A 20,162-nucleotide genomic window follows, 5' to 3' on the forward strand; every position below is an offset into this window, starting at 1 on the left:
GAGCATGTTTCATATTCATTTTTACTATCTCGAACTGAATGATAGTCTTTTTTTAGATGAAGAACTGATGTCAGCCTGCCAGGTACTGTAATTTATTCTACCATATTATTATATAATATATATCAAGTAGGACAGTGAAAAAATGTTTCCTTGCAAATTTGTAGTCCAGTATCAGTTACTTCTTTTTATCCTTAAAAGACCATTGCAAATCCAATGTAAGGGTTTTTCCAGTAATTTACTCACAGCACTTTGTTAAAGTTTGCAATTTCTTCAGCCATTTCATAATATCTTTATGTGAAGAAACTTTGCTAAGTCATCCATAATATTCATCGACTGGGTGGGATGTGAACGGAATGTTAGAAATGTGTGAACTGGAGTTCTGTAATCATTATATATAAAAGCTTTTATTTAAAAAAAGTCAATTCCATGCTAAAACTAGGAATGAAAGAGGTATTTCTAAATTTTGGCAAAAGTGGATTATTTTTGTTTTAATATTATAGCAGGAAGAATTATAGCAATCTCTCATTTTACCTAAAATGGACAAACCTCTGTATTACCAATATTTTCAAGCTGCCCTTGGGACTATACAAAGAAATGCAGTTGGAGATATCTGTGTTTTTCTGTCGTTGTAAATTTAGATTCTGGAGTTGGGGTTTGGTGGTGTGATAAGTTGCTCACATGTGGCCAGAACTCCTACTCCTAAAGGATTTTTCTGAGATTGAGGAACGCATATTTAATCTCCCCTTTATGCCTTGGTTCTAGTTCCTCTTTCCAAGTTGAGTGACAATTTCGGGGGGGTTTTTGTTTTAGTTGGTGCTCTGACGCTTAATCTCAGTACCCTTTACTCTTGATTGTCAAATTTTGATAAAATATGTGCCATTTTCTTTGGTAAGAGAAAGCAGGTCTTGTCTGCCAGAACACAATTTATATGCCTTATTGGCTCCATTAAACTTTTTGAAAACTTTAGCATTTGTTACTTTTTTCCATTGTATTTAATCACCTGTAACACCCTCCGTTTCTATCCCCTTGCTTTCTCCTGTGCCACCTGAGCACAGACTAACCCCGAGACCTAGGTTAGAAAGGAAATTATTTCTCTTAGGAAAAGTTAGTTCTGACTGCTAGATTTTTAAAGCCTTTCTTTGTACCATTTTAGATATAAAACGAATCATGGAAGATTCATATATGTGTGGTACTTTTAAAATGATGATTTTTTTTCTCCCCCCAGTCTCTTGAGAACAATTGTAGGCTGAATTTTAAAACTCAACACTTTGCTTTTGGGGAACAGAATCTCTTTTCATCTTGAGATAGATTATCAGATTCTTTTAGACATCATAGCTCATTAGTTCTGTTCCTTTCATCCTAACTTGGCATGAGTGGGTTGAAGTCATCCTTATACTGCAGTGTTCTGAGCATGGCTGAAGCATTAAAACCTTAATTATAATGTCTGGTATTTTATAGAGCGAAATTAATGGAAACATTTGGCTGAATCTGAAGACCTGCAGTCAAATTCTTCAATGTGGTTTACCCAACTGGAGTAGTGGTACACACCTTAAATCATTCAATGAATAAATATTAAAAAAACAACAACAAAAAACCATGGGGCTTGTCTGCAGTTTTGTTGTGCTCATCACATCTGAATAACTCTTTGTAATAAAATGAATTCCAGGCTTTTAAAAAAGAACTAGCCTACATTTTTTCCCTAAGGGCTATTGGAACTCACTCAACTTGAGTAATTACAGCTTTGGGTCTTAAGGTTTCCCTACTGCAGTGAAAGTTGGGCAAGCTTTCTGTATAGCAAGGGCATGGCCAAGGTCTGAAAGTGAGGGTGAGCTAACCTGAGTGCAGTGAAGGTGCAAGACACCAAGAGGTGATTTGGAAATGGGACCTTTAGTTGGGGATATGGACAGCACAGTTAATTTTAGAAAACTTTAGAACAAATCCTTAAATTTTTGGCATGATTACTGCCTAGATTGTTTGAGGCATGTAGTGACTGTTAGTAAATCTCATTGCATTCTATTTCATACAACTGTCACTTTGTCTATTAGGTTGATTCCTTAGGTGTCTAGTGATGAAGTTGGGAATCTTCAGAAATACATTCTGTCCTCTAGGAATGGAGTGACTTGGAAGGTCCCTGCAAAACAAGGTCAAAAATCCATGTTTGTTTGTTATTATTTTAATGTTTTATTGTTTGTTCATCTTCACCTGAAGAAATTTTTCCATTGATTTTTAGGGAGCGTGGAAGAGGGAAACACAGAGAGAAACATTGATGTGAGAGAAACACATCGGTTGCCTCCTTCATGAGTTCCTACCAGGTCCTGGGCAGGATAGGAGTATCCAATCAAGGTACCTGCCCTTGACTGGAATCGAACCCGGGACCCTTTGGTCCTCAGGCCAGTGCTCTCTCTATCCACTGACCCAAATTGGCTAGGGCAAAACCCATGTTTATTAAATTTAAACAAGATTTATTAATTTAAGAAGATTATTCTGATCTGATGTTTATAGTGCCTGCTCTCCCGCACCCGTTTTGAAAGCTGTTAATCCGATCAGTTCAGATGACCTCCCAGACTCCACATTAGAATGTTTCTGAGGTGTGTGATGTTTTAGTGGGGACAATATTTTGGTTGATACTCCATGTGTTGGACTTATGCATTTGACATGGCTTTATTTCCTGTGATGGGACATGCGTGTTCTCTTAATTTCAGCAGATAGCAGCCTGTGACATGAAAGTGTTTTTGAGGATTCAACACAAACTTGTAGCCCTCAGCAAAACTGGGAAGTTTCATTGATGCTATTCCAAGTTTCTGATGCCCCCTCATTTTATTTGTGTTGAATTAATGATTTAAAGAACATCTAAAACTGCAAAAATTAAGCCACACAATTGGTTATAGTGTATGCATATCTTTCTGCATGAGAATATACACTGAGTGGCCAGATTATTATGATCTCTGAACACATAATAATCTGGCCACTCAGTGTATATCCTATATTATAAAAGGCTAATACTGCAAATTGTCCCCTCGACCAGGAGTTCGACCAGCAGGCAGGCCAGCCAACCGCCCATGTCCCCTCCCCCTGGCCAAGCTGGCTGGACCCCACCCATGTACGAATTCATGCACCGGGCCTCTAATATATATATATAGACACACACACACACCCCGGGCCTCTAATATACACACACACACACACACACACACACACACACACAGTGGCCAGATTATTATGTGTTCTGAGATCATAATCTGGCCACTCAGTGTATGTGGTGATGTTTTATGATCTAATAGTACTTCATTATATGGGTGGCCCTTAGTGGGAATCACAGTTTTTCATAATTATTAGTATACTGCACAGCAGTGAATATTCTAGTTTCTTTAACCCTACCAGACCACAAAGTACCGAAAATTAGGTACAGCGGTATAGTGGCAGATTCGGAAATTACCGAAAAATTGGTACAGCGGTGTCTGGTAGGGTTAAAAATATATTTTTATTGATTTCAGAGAGGAAGGGAGAGGGGGAGAGAGAGAGAGAAACATCAATGATGTGAGAGAAACATCATTGGTTGGCTGCCTCCTGCACACCCCACATTGGGAATGGAGCCTGCAACCCAGGCATGTGGCCTGACCGGGAATGGAACTGTCAACTGGATCATAGGTCCATGCTCAACCACTGAGCCACACTGGCCAGGCAACCCAGTTTCCTTAGGTTTCTATAGGATATATTTCTGTAGGTAAAATTGCTGGTTTAAAGGAATTCAAATTTAAGACATTGGTAAGTCCTCCCAAAGTACTTTCTGCAAGGAACAGTAAATACTTCTATGAACAAGGTGATGACAAATGTGCCTTTGTCCCTATGTCTTAGCCAAGATTGGCTATCTATACTACTTGCAGGCAGAAGGGAGCTTACATTTTCATTTGCTTTTTGCCCCCTTGTGGAGAAAGAACCTTTCCTTGAAATTATGTGGATTTGAATGCTGACTTAATTACTTGTATGTGTGGGAACCTGGGCCTCGCTGGGCTCAGTTTCATCTGTGAAATAGGTATAATATTAAGAAAAAATGACATGAAGCTTAGTGATCTGGATTCCATGAATAATTTATATCTACATTTGTAATCTGCCTTCCTTCAGTGGAACCCTTGAGGACTCTGGAATAGCGGAACAAATTAACACATGAATTTCTGTAAAAAAATGTTTATTAGTCCTTTTATAACTTGTCTTCCTTCACCCTCCTCACAGGTAAAAACTGACTAGTTTTGGAGAGCAATCTTCCAAATCACTTTCTATGTTTATAAGTGTTTCATGTATGTAGCCATTAAAATATGCTGATTGATTGGTGGTAATTTAGTGCTGGATAATACACTGTAGTGATGTCATTCTGGTTGATGGGAATTTGGAAGTTCCAGTCTTGAAAGTAGACTGATTTCACCTTGTTTTGGTGCAGTTTGAAACCAGACGGGGGGTTGAAGGGGAAGGGTAGGTACCAAATACACAGTGACATTTGTGTGCTGTGAAAGCTTGTCCACATGTAAAATCCTATATTTCAGACAGGTTGAATGCCTGCCAAGGAGATGCCACAGACCAGCAGCTACAGGCAGCCTAACCTTAGTGCTTAATGCTCAGGTAGGTCAGGGCGCCGTGCCTTGTGAACCAAAGTTGAGGCGTTTGGTGTGTGCTATACAAGGGCTTTGATGTTGCCCCCTGTTATCACAACTGTACACAGTTAGTGAGGGCTGTGACGTTACTTCCTTTTAAGTCTGGTGGGTGTGTTTTCTGAGCTGCCGGAAGTGTGGAGCTGCTTTGAGAGTTTCAAAAGTCCTAGTTTTGTTTTGTTTTTTAAATATATTTTTATTGATTTCAGAGAGGGCGAGAGAGAAACATCAATGATGAGAGAGAATCATTGATTGGCTGCCTCCTGCACACCTCCTACTCAGGATTATACCCACAACCCGGGACCCTTCATTTCGCAGCCCAACGCTCTATCTACTCAGCCAGATCAGCCAGGACTCTCCCCATCTTTCTTTTTCAAGGTGATGTAACCACAGTGGCAGTGTTGATTTCATGGCGCATCTAGAAATTGATGACTGTCGAGCAGTTTTGGTTTGTTGTTTGAGGGTTCCTAGTTAACATACACGTAGAACTGTTTACTAACACAATTACATTCTGTATATTATGGCTTATTTCTTGCCCATCTCTGTTGCTCAATGGTTTGTACTGTGATCCATAGAAATACTTCCCATCAAGACCTCATGTGGAGAGACACACCTCCACCATAAGTAATACTAGTTGTAGAGAGCTGTTCTCTTACCTGTGTCTGATACACTGGATCCTAAGTCCTACCTTCCGCTTACCTCTGTTTACATTTAAAACATTACAGTATGCTGTATGTGAACTACATTGCTTCCACAACCAGTTTGGAAACCTGGCTCTCTGGAAGGCAGCACCCTGCCCTGTGTAGGTACTTGGTCATTTCTTGAATGAGTGAGTAGGTAAAAGGTGACTTGAAATTTTGTAGGTTTTTATGAAAAGTCCCTATATTTCTTCATGGGTCCTAACAGTCTCAAGAGCAGGACTTTGGGGTTGGTGCGATGTAGGTGAGCCCCTGCCTTGGATCTCTGTCGAGATGATGAAGCCCAGGATGATGGCCGGCACATAGTAAGCACTCACATGTTAGCCATTAAATGCGGTCACCTCACTGACTGGCTGGATAAAATTTCCTTAGACTGTGAGGGGAGCTCTCCTGGGATCCACGCTAGTCAGTTCCCATTTCCTTTCCCCTTCAGTTCTGTGGTTCTCAACCTGCCTGCACAGGATCAGCCGTGGTCAGAATGTGCCGACAACTAACTGGGACTCTGTCGGATGGGACCAGGCACCAGCCTTTTTCCAGCTCCCCGGGTAGAGAACCAGCATCCAAGGACCTCCAGTGCATTCTGCAGAGAATTCCGAGGGGAATGTTCCTTTGCCTTTTTTTTTTTTTAAAGTATATTTTTATTGATTTAAGAGAGGGAGGGAGAGGGAGAGGGAGAAAAACATCAATGATAGAAACATTGATCGGCTGCCTCCTGCATGCCCCATAATGGGGATCAAGCCCGCAATCCAGGCATGTGCCCTTGACTGGAATCGAATCTGGGACCCTTTAGTCCACACGGCCAACACTATCCACTGAGCCAAAACAGCTAGGGCTACTTTGGTTCTTTACAGATTATTCCTGGACAGATGGCTCATGGGTCTGGGCTTCCTCGCATAGCCCTGAGGCTGAGGGCAGCTGGAGCTGTCTGAGGCCTGTGTCTTTCCCCTCATGCTGCCTGCTCATCCACCTTTAGTTCCTCAGGCTTTGAGGAAGTCTGGACATGACCAGGGCCTGGGGCAGGGGGCAGGAGGAAGTTCACATCCACAAGGCCCCAGGGTGAGGGGGGTGCTGACTCACCAGGAAGGGAGTCTCCACCTGGGGGCAGGGGGTGGGGGGCTGTCCCCTGTGGTAAAGGGTTACAATACAGATCCTTGACTCCCCATTTGCACTAAATCCAAAGGTCTGGCGTGGGGATGGTATCTTTTAAAAAAAAAAGGCTAATTCAAGAAAATGGACCCTAAGTTCTACCATTTGCTTACCTCCGTTGACATTTAAAACATTACACTTTGGGGAAAATTGTACAGAAAGGTTCAAGGAGGCGTCTTCCTGAGCTGTCAGCTTGTGGATGTCATGCTGTGTGCAGGTGAGCCTGAGTTGTGTGGCCTGCTGCCATGAGGGAAGCAGGGCCAATGCCAAGGTTGGTGACCACAGCAGAAAATGGAAGAACCTTGTTCCTCGAGCATGCTGGCTCCACTTGGAATCCTGTAACCAGAGTGATTCCCAAAATCAGGGTGGGGTGCACTCATCCACATCCCTACAGACACCACATCTCCCTACCTTGTCAAGAATTAGTGGGTGTACTTAACTGCTTACATGGACCTATCTGTGTTTTCCTGATACCTACAAAAAAGGTCATGTACATTCTTAAACCGCACTTTCGTTTTCAGTTCAAGTTGGGTGGAGCTCCGACCAGCCTATACCGATAAGCATATTTTACTGTGTAATGAATATTCATGAGCAAGGTCTAAAGTTCCTGGGAGCTCATTCTGCTGTTGGGTAGGTACTGTTGTTTCCATTTACCAGTTGACCAGATGTTTCAGTGTCTGGCTTTGTGGCCACCGCCCTGTGTGGGGCTGGTGGGCATGCCACGGACTCTGTGGATCCCTCACTGCCGCTGTGCCTGGAAGTCCTAGAGCCTTGTGATTACGGTGTCACTAACCCATCCTAGCAAGTTCTTTAGACACTGCCTCAGTTTCCTCATCTGTAAAGAGGACTGTTTGTGAGGATGCCTCAGGGCACCTGGCTCAAGGTGAGCACTGAATTTTTAATCCTGGTTACTAGGAAGTGGCTACAATATATTATTCTCTTCATTTTTCCACAGGGGTGGCGGGGGTGGGGGGGATTGAAGTGGATGGCAAATTGTCTTGAGGCTGGTAAGGGGTGACAAAGGTTGGAGGCTGTTCCCAAGTGAGAAGGGGAGGGGGGAGGAATGTGCTGATGTGCAGGGAATGTCACCAGGAATGGCCTTGGTGACATCCACCCCAGGGAAGGAACAATCTGTTCCCAGCAGCTCACAGCCACGTGCAACTTGAGGACTGCAGGTGGACTCATGTGAAGCTGCCTGGGACCTGACATCCCAGTGAAATCCCGTTTTAAATGGACTCCTGACTGCTGAGGCCACCATGCAGTGGACTTCCGGCTGTGGAAACCAGAGCAATGGCCTCCCTGGGCATGAGTAGTGGGCCCTTGTAGAATCACTGGTGACAGTTTACCTCCTGGCACAGGCTCACAGCCCAGCAGTGGGGGAGGTTCCTTGAAGGCAGGGGGTGGGGCCAAAAGGGGAGGGGGTGGGTTATTTCCAGCACCTAGGTGTGGAGCTGGTGCTGTCTGAGGTTGGGGAGGACCAGGGCCTGACCTATGCCTGCTGTCACCCCAGCTGGCATTCTCAGTGGGTGCCAGCAATGAGGATTTCCCTCTCTGGGCCTCCCCACTGAAACCTCAAAGCTTCTGGTTAACATTTACTCCAGCTGCAAGTTGTAGAAATATTGTGGAATTCTTTTGATTTGCATCTGCTCCTTTTGATTTGCCCTTCTACCCACTTTTTAAAAAGGCTGTCACTTTTTAAATTCATTTTGGTTGTCCCCTCCTGCATTTTTATCTGCCCTTTGTTTTTCATTATGCCTTGTGATTTTATTTACTGGTGTACTTTCGTTTTGGTCAGCCTTTCCTGGAGTCAGTGTTCACTCTTTAACCTGCCTTTGTGCCTGTCACCCAGTAGGCACCCAATAAATAGTTTTTGAAGGGATGAGGGGACCCCATTTTACAGGTTAGAAATGAAAGGTTGGGGGGGCCAAACCAGGATATGAACCCAGATCTGTGGCTTCAAACTCAAGAGAATTGGGAAGTGGGGCAGGAAGGACCTAGGGCAAGTTACTTTAACCTGGGCCTCAGTTTGCTCACCTGCGAAATAGGGATGACAAAAGTAACTGCCTCATAGTGTTGTGAGCACATAAATCATTTAGCTGGCTTGAGTGTGTGTTCAGTAACCTCTTGTTTGGGGATCTGGCGTGGCCAGTCACCAAAAGATGCCCATGTGACTTGCTTGACTGGTCAACTCAGATGAACTTGGATTGCATTTGAGACTTTCTCTTAGTTGCTTGCCCTTCAGTAATGCAAGTAGATGCTGAAATCTTGTTCCTCCTCTTACAAATCAGTCATACACTCCACAAAGGCCTGACCCCCACAGGGGGCCGGCCCTTGGTTGGCCTTGCTAGTCTGCCTGAGACTGGGAGCCACGAATTCTCCGGTGGTGACTCACTTCCTGTTTGGGCCTGGAATTTGGAAGATAGAAATGTGTCAGAGTCAGCTCCATGAAAATGGCTGGACCCGCCCACCGGAGTCTTAAAGGGATAGTTCTCCAAGGGCAGGGCTTGTCTGGAGGGGTCCCTGGTAAGGACGAGTGCTGATGAACGGTCCCAGAAATTCAGAGTCAGGGTGTGAACCCAGGAAGTCTGTTGCCAGATCCCGCAATCCTCTTCCCCTAGGGAACACCTTTTCCCCCATGCCCAATCCAGTTCCTAGGCCAGTGATGGCGAACCTATGACACGCGTGTCAGCACTGACACGCGTAGCCATTTCTGATGACACGCGGCCGCATGCCGAGGATGAAACACTTGCTGCTCCTGAGGATCAAACATTTGCGAAATGTTTTTTCCTCAAAGTGACACACTACCCGAGTTATGCTCAGTTTTTTGGCGAAGTTTGACACACCAAGCTCAAAAGGTTGCCCATCACTGTTAGGCCATTTTGGAAGGACTGACACTCTCTAATCTTGAACTTCTGCCTACTCTGGGTCTTCCGTTGCTTCTATCAAATTGGATAACAATACCCCAGGCTGATAGTGAAAACTCCCTTTGAGGGATGGGGTGATGATGGTGGTGGGACACAGAGATGCTGACACATGACTGATAGATCCTCCCTTCCCCCAACTGATGGACGGAGTATGACATAAACTCCACCTGCAGCTGGACATTCCTGACCACCTTATATGGACTGTACATTGAACCACCAATCAGTACCTGCCAAATACCCTAAGCCCCTGATTCCTAAGTCCCTAGGTGCCTAATCATGTGCCTTATATGAAACCACCAATCAGCGTGTGCTGAGTGCCCTAAGCCCCGTCCCCTCCTTTCCTCCCCTCAAAAGGCGCTTACACCCCGGCACGCTCTCTCCCCTTTTTCCCTCTGGAAGCTCTCTCTCTTCCCTTTTCCCCTCTGGAAGGCGGCCGGCAGGGTAATCTCCAATAAAGCCTGTATCCTGGTATACCAGGGTCTCCGGCCCTCTGTTTCATCTTTCAATGACTAAAGTTGGCAGCCCTGAGACGACAGTGATTTGCAGCGTGCACATCCCTTTAAGGACACTTACAGCATGTGTTCAAAGAGACCCAGTTGGCCCAGCCAGCACATTCTGTGGGTGAGCTTGACTTTGGCACCTCCTGGGTCAGAAAGCCTGGAAGAATGGGTGGATGCCTTTCCAGGCTCCTTCAGAACCAGCCATGCAGCTTTCTGGGCCTCACCTTGCCCACCTCTAAATGGGCCCCTTGCCAATCCTGGATTTGGGTCTCCTGGGTTGGGATACTCAGCAATCAGTGAACTATAACTTGCAGATGATTACTCTCAGGGTTTAGATGCTGCTTCCCATCCTCAACTTCTTCCACTCCCAGACTATCATGGGGTTCTGATGGTGCCTTGGGCCTGCCCATCAGGGCTTTGCCTCAGAAGTCCCTTCTTAGGGCGCCCTTGTGGCTATAATCCTTCTCTTAGCCTTTGGCAGGAGATGAAACTGTGGCTGTGGGCAGAGCAGGCTCTGGTTTCCCTGTCAGACAAACAGGAAGTCCTCCAACTGTGCAGGAATTTATGTAATGTCATTTCTCAACTCTCTCTTGAGTGCTTTGCATGCAAATCCCATTGCTTGGTGACGGCAACCCCTAAGGCATGTAGGTACGTGCCTGTTTTGCCAATGGATAAGCCATTGCTCAGAGAGGTTGAGTGACTTGTCTGGAAATGCCCAGCTGGGATTCAAACTTGGGATTTTGTGTCTTTAAAATCTGGACTCTCTTCTGTGCAACTCTCCTTCCCCAGAACTTGTGATCCAGTGGGAAGTATGGCATTCAGTATCATATATGTTCAGCTTGGCTTTTTATTCACGCCAGTTCAAGGACAGTGTTTCATGGTCTCGGCATAAAGAGAGAAAATGGCTTCTTTTTCCACTCAGGCTTTTCCTTTAGTATAAAGTGGCTGGTTTAGAATATTAGAGCACTATTTAAAAAAAGAACAGCACAGCAGGACTAAAAAAGTAGTGCTGACGTGCAATCTCTGGGCTTAGGCTGCTGGGTTTCAATCCTGGCTCCACCGCTGACAAGTGTGGGATCCCCAGCAAACCTACTTAACCTTTCTGTGCCTCAGTTTCCTCATCTGTAAGATGTGGATAATGATAGTTTCTATTTAAAGTTGTTATGAGGCAGAAATGAATTTAATTACTTTATAAAGTTAGAATAGCATTTGCCATATGGGATGCACGATACCATATAGGTGTTTATTTAATGGCAAGGTAGATAAATACCATGTGGAAGCATCCTTACCAATAACAGAGCTAATAGCCTCCTTTGTCCCCCAAGTCGCAGTCCTGGTTCTTTCACAGAGGCAACCTCTGATATAATTTTGGGAATTTTCTTTTTTTTTTAATAAAGCCTTTATTATTTTAAAAATATTTTAAATTTATTGATTTTTAGAGAGAGATGAGGAGGGATGAAAGACAGAGAATGAGAGAAAGAGAAACAGAAACATTGACTTGTTCCACTTATTTGTGCAGTCATTGGTGGATTCTTCTATGTGCTTTGGGGATTGAACCCTCAACCTTGCTGTCTTGGGACAAAGCCTTAACCAACTGAGCCACAACCTCAGGGCTAATCTGGTAATTTTTCTTTCTGGACCAAGAGTCAGCAAACTATACAGCCTGAGGGCCAAATTCAGCCCACTGCCAGCTTTTGTAAATAAAGTTTTATTTACACTCACTTGTTTACATATTGACAATGACAGAGACCTTGTGGTTCACAAAGCTCAAAATATTTGCTAACTGGTCCTTAACAGAAAGCATTTGCCGAAATTGACTACCTTGATTTACTTAGAGCAGGGGCATTTGTTTTTAAGAAAAAAACATGTCATGTGGGTTGTCTAAAAATAAAATGCATTTAAACAAAAAAAGGAATCATACTGTAGGCATTTGTTTAGCAGTTTGCTTTTCTTCATTTAACATTAAATCGAGAACCTCCTTCCTTCTCTGTACATGTGCGCCAGCCTGCTGCTAGGATTGTCGATTTGGCTTTACCCATGATTCATTAGCTGATCTCTGTGATGTTGTTTACGTATGTGTCGTCTATTGCAAAAAGTCGTGCTGTGAACTTTATTCATTTATTTTTTGTATATGTGTGAGGTTTCTAGTTACCAAGAAGTGGAAATTCTGGGTCAGTGCATCCATACTTTTAAAAGTTTGATAGAGACTGTCCACTTATCTTCCTAAAAGGCCGATTTATACATCTCCAACAATGTCTGCAAGCGCCCATTTTTTTTTCTTTCCACACTTGAGCGTTGATTCTTTCCAAATTAACTTTTAGTTGAATTTATAGTTTTGGTAAAAGTCCAAAGGGATTTTTGGGAACGAGTCAGAAGTATTTAGGTTCAGCTGAAAGAATTCACAACTTAAAACAGCTAAAGAGATTTCAAAATAAAAGATAGAAATTAAAATATAAAACAGCAATAATTAAAAGTTAGGCATTAGCACCAATGGTAAAACAGGATAGACACTCTAGAAAATACCCTGGTTTATGTAAGAACTTGGTATTTCATCAGAAAATAGAGCAAAATGAGAGGGAAGGGATGGATTAGTCAACAAGTAGTACCAGGAAAATTGACTATTTGGGGGAAAATTGTTAGAGCATCATTTCATGTTCTCAGATTAAAGGTTAAATGTAAAACAAATGATTAAACATTGGAGGAAAATATATGTGAATATTTAACTTTATAAGCATAAAGGTAATGGACAATATTTTTTAAAACAAAAGCTTGAGCCCTGGCTTGTGTGGATCAATGGTTAGAGCATCTGCCCATGTACCTAAGGGTCTCGGGTTCCATTTCGGTCAAGGGCAAGTACTTGGGTTTTAGGTTCAATCCCTGGTCCCTGTCTGACCTCTGAGGGAAGCAACCAATTTCCCTCACATCGATGTTTCTCTTCCCCTCCCTCCCTCCCTAAAAAAATCAATGGAAGAAATATCCTTGGGTGAGGATTAACAAAAAAATAAGATAAAAATAAAATGTAACCCTTTAAAAAAGAAAACAAAAGCTTGATTATGAGTATAAATTTATTTGACTTTTTAAAAGGCATTTTTATTGATTTCAGAGAGGAAGGGAGAGGGAGGGAGAGATAGAAATATTAATGATGAGAGAGCATTATCAATCAGCTGCCTCCTGCATGCCCTTCACTGGGGATCAAGCCCACAACCCAGGTATGTGCCCTTGACTGGAATTGAACCCATGACCCTTCAGTCTGTAGGCTAACTATCCACTGAACCAAACAGGCCAAGGCTATGAGTATAAAGTTAAACTTCACCAATATAAACAGAATTGAAAGAAAAGGAGTATGACAAATTTAATATTTCTACTCCCTAAATAATAGAAGCCCAGCGACCATAATGGTGTCATGACCAGAATGACCACTCGACCAGTCGCTATGAGGTGCACTGACTACCTCTCGGTCCCTCCCTCTGGCCCGCAGGCTCCGATCGCTGGATGGCAAATGGGGAACTGGGGTGGGTGGTGGCGGGGGCGGGACTGTGGACTGGCAAGCTGGTGGAAGATGGCCCTAATCCCAGGCTAGGCCTAGGGACCCTACCCACGCATGATTTCATGCACTGGGCCTCTAGTGTGTGTGTATGTGTGTGTGTATATATATATATATATATATATATATACACACACACATACATACATACACACACACACACACATACACAGTGGGGGAGATATATATATGAATAAGAAAGTAATATGTCACAAAGGAGAAATAAATGATATTACAGAAAGATTTCAGAAATACAAATGACCAATCAATATATTGAAATTCAGATTTTCAGAAGCGAGACTGTTTTGCATGCAATTAGAAAAGATAAGTGGATACCATTGTGCTGGGCGGTCTGAGATGGTGTACCTCCCTACATGCTGCTCTGAGAAGGCAAACTGTTACAGCATTTTGAAAATTAAGTTGGCCAAATATATCAAGATCTTTAAACAAGGTCCTAGCTTTTGATCATATAAAGTCCACTTCTAAACATTAATACCAGGAGGGGGAATAATCAGAGTTTTGGAAGCTGATTTTTATGTAACAATATGAGATGTATTATTTGGAGTAGAAGAGAGAAAGAAATAATCTAAAAAACCAAGAATAATGGACTAGTCGATTAAACACACCAGTTTCATTAGGTGGAAAATTTTGAAACCCTATATAAAGGATGCTTTTGAAGAAAATAAAAGAAATTGGGATCCCGACTGGTGTGGCTCAGTGGTTGAGCTTTGACCTATGAACCTGGAGGTCACGGTTTGATTCCCAATCCGGGCACATGCCCAGGTTTTGGACTCCATCTCCAGGGGGCGGGGAGCAGAGGCGTGCAGGAGGCAGCCAATCAACGATTCTCTCTCATCATTGATGTTTCTATCTTGCTCTCTCTTCCTCTCTGAAATCAAAATGGGGAAATGCTCAGAATATAATGAGAAATATGTACAGCATGATTCTAATTTGGCTAGAAGTGTGCCAAGCAGCAAGTTTGCATTACAAGTTAGCTACAATCATTGAGAATTTCAAACCCTCAGATGGTCATTCTTTCGGTCCTGCATCACTCAGTTGACACGGATCTGAGTGTTCCACGTGTGAGCCAGTTGGGGCAGGATGTGGGGCTGGTGGCTCTGGGCTCCTCCCCTCCCCTCCCTGGGCTTTCAGCGGGCTCCGTTTCTGGCTGGACACTGCCATCTAGAGGCTTCTAGCCCACAGGGCAGCTGTCTTTTGCAGCCTGAGACAGGGCTCCAGCCCCGGGGGAGGGATGCTTGTTTTCTGGAAGCCTCTGAGAACATCAACGCTAGAAATACCTTCAAGACGCTTATGTCAAGAAACCTGTGGGGCAGTATTCCTTCAAGTGTGGTCTTGGAACCTGCATCACTGTCAGCTCGTGGGAGACTTAATAATGAAGATCCAGGACCCAACCCAACCCCCCTGAATCAGACCTTGCTGGAGGGAGCAGGGTTGCTGAATACCCAGAATTTTACCACGCTCCCCTGTGATTCTGATGCGTGTTGACATTTGAGAAGCCATCAACCCAGACCACTGATATTTATAATTTAAGGGTAGGGGTGGGGGCTTGGCACAGAGCCTTTGACCTTCTTCCTAGAAACATACACATAGGTACATTTTAGGAAGCTCCTTGACTGTATGCTAAGACTTTTTTGTTTTTTTAGAGCAGTGTTAGGGTCACAGCAAAATTGGGGGGAAGATACAGATGTCCAGCCTCCCCCATTTTCAGCACCCCCTACCATAGTGGTACATTTGTTACAAATGCTGAACCTACAATGATACAGCATATCACCCAGAGTCCATAGTTTACATTAGGGTTCACTCTTGGTGGTGTACATTCTGTGGGGTTGGACAAATGTCAGTGACATGCTTCCATCACTATGGTGTCAGACAGTATTTTTGCTGCCTTAAAAGTCCTCTGTGTCCACCTACTCATTCCTCCCTCTGCCACGATCCCTGGCAACCACTGATGTTTTTACTATCTCCAAACTTTTACCTTTTTCACAAGGCCAGAGAGTTGGAATCAGGCAGTGGGTAGCCTTTTCAGACTGACTTCTTTCACTTGGTAACATGCAGTAAGGGTCCTCCATGTCTTCTCATGGCTTGATAACTCATTTCTTTTAAACCTTTTTTTTTGTTTTTGTTAATCCTCACCTGAGGATATTTTCCCATTGATATTTAGAGAGAGTGGAAGGGAGAGAGACAGAGAGCGAGAAACATCAATGTGAGACACATCGACTGGTTGCCCCTGCATGCACCCAGACGTGGGGCCGGGGATTGAGCCTGAAACCGAGGAGGTACATGCCCTTAACCGGAATTTGAACCTGGGACTCTTTGGTCCGAGGGCCGACTCTATCCACTAAGCCAAACAGGCTAGGGCAATAGCTCATTTCCTTTTATTTATTTTGAATATATTTTATTGATTTTTTTACAGAGAGGAAGGGAGAGGGATAGTGAGTTAGAAACATCAATGAGAGAGAAACATCGATCAGCTGCCTCCTGCACACTCCCTACTGGGTATGTGCCCGCAACCAAGGTACATGCCCTTGACCGGAATCGAACCTGGGACCCTTGAGTCGGCAGGCCGATGCTCTATCCACTGAGCCAAACCAGTTAGGGCAGCTCATTTCCTTTTAGTGTTGAGTAATATTCCCTTATCTGAATGTGCCACAGTTTATGACTAAAGCTGTTGTAATCCTCCATGTGAAGGTTTTTGTGGGGACATAGTGTTCAGCTCCTTTGGGCAAATACCAAGGAGTCAGGTTGCTGGATTATACGATAAGGGTATGTTTAGTTTCATAAGAAACGGCCAGACCATCTTCCAAAGTGGCTGTATCATGTTGCGTTTCCATCAGCAGTGAATGCGAGTTCCTGTTGCTCCACATCCCAGCCAGCATTTGGTGTTGTCAGTGTTCCAAATTGTAGCCATTTTAATAGGCTTGTTGTGATATCTCTTGGTTGCTTAATTTGCATTTCCTGATGACATGATGTGAAGCACCTTTTCATATGTTTATGTGCCATCTGTGTATCTTCTTTGGTGAGGTGTCTATTAAGGTCTTTGGCCCATTTTTAAAAATCAGGTTGTTTGTTCCTTATTGTTGAGTTTTGGGAGTTCTTTGTATATTTTGGATAACAGTCCTTTATTGCATGTATCTTTTGCAAATATTTTCTCTCAGTCTGTGGCTTATCTGGTTTATCTTCTAATATTCTTGATACTGTCTTTCATAGAGCAGAAGATTTTTAAATTAAAAAAATATTTTTATTGATTTCAGAGAGGAAGGGAGAGGGCGCGAGATATAGAATCATAGATCTCCTGCCTCCTGCACACCCCCTACTGGGAATCAAGCCCACAACCTGGCCATGTGCCCTGACCGGGAATTGAACCTTGACCTTCTGGTTTATAGGTCGATCCTCAACCACTGAGCAACACTGGCCAGGCCAGAGATTTTAAATTTTAATGAAGTTCAATTTATCAATGATTTCTTTCATGGATTATGCCTTTGGTGTTGTATCTAAAAAGTCATTGCTATACTCAAGGTGTAGGTTTCTCCTGTGTTATCTTCTAGGAGTTTTATAATTTTACATTTTAAGTTTAGGTCTGCAATCCATTTTGGGTTAATTCTGTGAAGGGTATAAGGTGCTGCAGCCATAGTGAGTCCTGGACGGAGGAGGAAGGCTGATCCACACTTACAAACCCTCTAGGGGTGAGCAGTGCTGGCCCATTTGCCCACTTTCCCCAGAGAAGAAGGAAGGACTATTTTTTGTTAGTCTGCACACTAGTCTCTGTCACAGAGACAGCTGTCCTTTCAAAATTTCTATTTGATAAAATAAGCAGGGATGTGAGTGTAAAAGAGTAAAATTCTAAATGCACTGTTTTTGTGTAATTTTTTTTCCGAGCAACATATTATAATAACTGTCCCTCAACCCCAAGGAGAATTCTAGAGGGGAGTTCTGCAAAGAAGGGTTACCAAGATTGTATTGTTATTTTTCTTTTGTTCCCAAACAGTTACAAAGAGAGAAAACAGCATTCTCTTAAACAACTCATTCAATAGAAATGATTTCATTGGAGCGCTTCTGTTCTCCTGTTTACTGGTTCCAGCTGACCAAGCTCAGCCTTACACATTTGCATGGTATGTTAACTGGAAGATAAGTCATATATCTTTTTAAATAGCTGCGTTTATAAACACAGGCTCAATTGTTCTGCAGTTGAAACCCAGCCTTTCAAAACAATGTAGGTGCATTCTTCTCCTTGGCTTTTTCCGCTTGGGAAAACAGGCTGGAATGTGTTCCAGGAGTCCGTGGCCCCAGTCCAACCTTGTGCTTTGTAGCCTATGGCTGGCCCATCCAACAAATAGTCAGTATCCAATGAACGTTTGTTGACTCAATAGTTTCTGAGATCTTGGTTGGCTCTCAAGTTCTCGGATTCTGCAAAACATTGCCTATCTAAAGAACGCAAACCTCGATTCCTAAGGAATCCTAAGGGAAAGCGGGCAAGGACAGTAAAACGGAAGAAAGAAAATTGTTACAAGATTTATTATCAATGAATGAAAGGTAAGAGGCATGAAACATTACCCTTTGTCCTGGCCGGTGTGGCTGGGCTGGTTGGAGCATCGTCCCGTGCACCAGGAGGTGGCAGGTTTTTTTTTTTTTTTAATAAATCTTTATTGTTCAGATTATTACAATTGTTTCTCCTTTTTCCCCATATCTCCCCATCACCCGGTTCCCTCCCCCCCGTTGTCCTTATCCATAGGTGTATGATTTTTGTCCAGTCTCTTCCCATACCCCCCACACAGACACCCCTTTCCCCCTGGGAATTATCAATCCACTCCCATTCTATGCCTCTGATTCTATTATGTTCACCAGTTTATTCTGTTCCTTAGATTTTTAACTCACTTGATTTTTAGAATCACTTGTTGATAGATATGTATTTGTTGTTCATAATTTTTATCTTTACTTTTTTCTTCTTTTTCCTCTTTTTAAAGAATACCTTTCAGCATTTCATATAATACTGGTTTGGCGGTGATGAACTCCTTTAGCTTTTTTTTTTTTTATCTGTGAAGCTCTTTATATGCCCTTCAATTCTGAATGATAACTTTGCTGGGTAGAGTAGTCTTGGTTGTAGGTTCTTGCTATTCATCACTTTGAATATTTCTTGCCATTCCCGTCTGGCCTGCATAGTTTCTGTTGAGAAATCAGCTGACAGTCGTATGGGTGCTCCCTTGTAGGTAACTAACTGTTTTTCTCTTGCTGCTTGTAAGATTCTCTCTTTGTCTTTTGCCCTTGGCATTTTAATTATGATGTGTCTTGGTGTGGTCCTCTTTGGATTCCTCTTGTTTGGGGTTCTCTGCGCTTCCTGAACTTGTAAGTCTATTTCTTTCACCAGGTGGGGGAAGTTTTCTGTCATTATTTCTTCAAATAGGTTTTCAGTATCTTGCTCTCTCTCTTCTGGCATCCCAAAAATTCGGATATTGGTACGCTTAAAGCCATCCCAGAGGCTCCTTATGCTATCCTCACACTTTTGGATTCTTCTTTCTTTCCGCCTCTCTGGTTGGGTATTTTTTTCTTCCTCATATTCCAGATCTTTGGTTTGACTCTTCGGGTGCGGTGGTCTACTCTGTATATTCTTTATTTCAAACAGTGTATGCATAATTTCTGACTGGTCCTTTTCCATTTTTTTGGTATTCTCATTTAGGTCCTTGAAGGTCTCTTCAAGTTTCTCAGCGGTTTTTAGAAGATTCTTGAGTAACCTTATAAATATGATTCTGAACACTGTGTCGTCCATTAGTTTGCTTTCATCTATCTCTCCTACTTGTGACATACTTCGATGTCTCCACATTTTGGCTGCCTCCCTGTGTTGATGGAGTGGCTTTGTGTGGTCGGTGACCTATAGGGGCTGGTAGCTCAGCTTCCCCAATCACCCTAGGTGGTCGCTCTTGGTACTCCCCTTTGTGGGCTGAGTGGAAAGTCTTGGTGTAGTTAAAAGCCCTGATTGCTGTTGGTACACTGGGAGGAATTGACCTCCAGTTCAATTGGTTGTGAGGGCCTGCTGTGTCTATAACGGAAGAATTGCTGTGCTGGAGACACAGTAGGGCTTTGGTGCTCACTGAGTCTGCCTCTTGAATGTGTCCCTTATGAGAGTGGTTGAAATCTGGTGTCGTCCACACTGACAGAAAAGTCACTCTCACTCTCCGACCGATGGCCGAGAGTCCTGTAGGCGTGTGGGTCCCCCGCGTGTCCCCAGAAACTGGAGTTCAGAGTGGTTGGGATTGTTGGTATCACTGGCGGGAATTGATCTCCAAGCCAGTTGGCTGTGAGGATCAGCAGTGTCTCCGCTGGGAGAGCTTCTGTGCTCAGCTTGGATGGGGCGGAGTCTCAGGGTGGCGCAGACAAGCTTTGGTTTCCCGTCTGCTCCGCCCTAAGAGGGGCAGTTTCTCCGTGCCCGAATTAATGGCTGCGCACCTCTGAGAGAAGGCAGCTTTCGAGCCTCGCCCCCTGCCAAACAGACCAGTTTCTCCCCGACCGCAGCTGGATTTCAGTGCAGTCGGGAGGTTTTGTTTTTCTCCCAAACGAGAAAGCTAGCCACGCAGTGTCTGCTGCCCTCCCTCTCCGCGCACTGCGAGCAAGCCTGCCGTGTATTCAGCCGCCCGCCCTTTCTGTGCTCAGGGATCTCCGCACCTCCACAGCTCCTGAGGCTCAGCGTCCCCCTC

The sequence above is a fragment of the Cnephaeus nilssonii genome (assembly GCF_951640355.1).
Source record: "Cnephaeus nilssonii genome assembly, chromosome: 2".
Classification (NCBI taxonomy): domain Eukaryota; kingdom Metazoa; phylum Chordata; class Mammalia; order Chiroptera; family Vespertilionidae; genus Cnephaeus; species Cnephaeus nilssonii.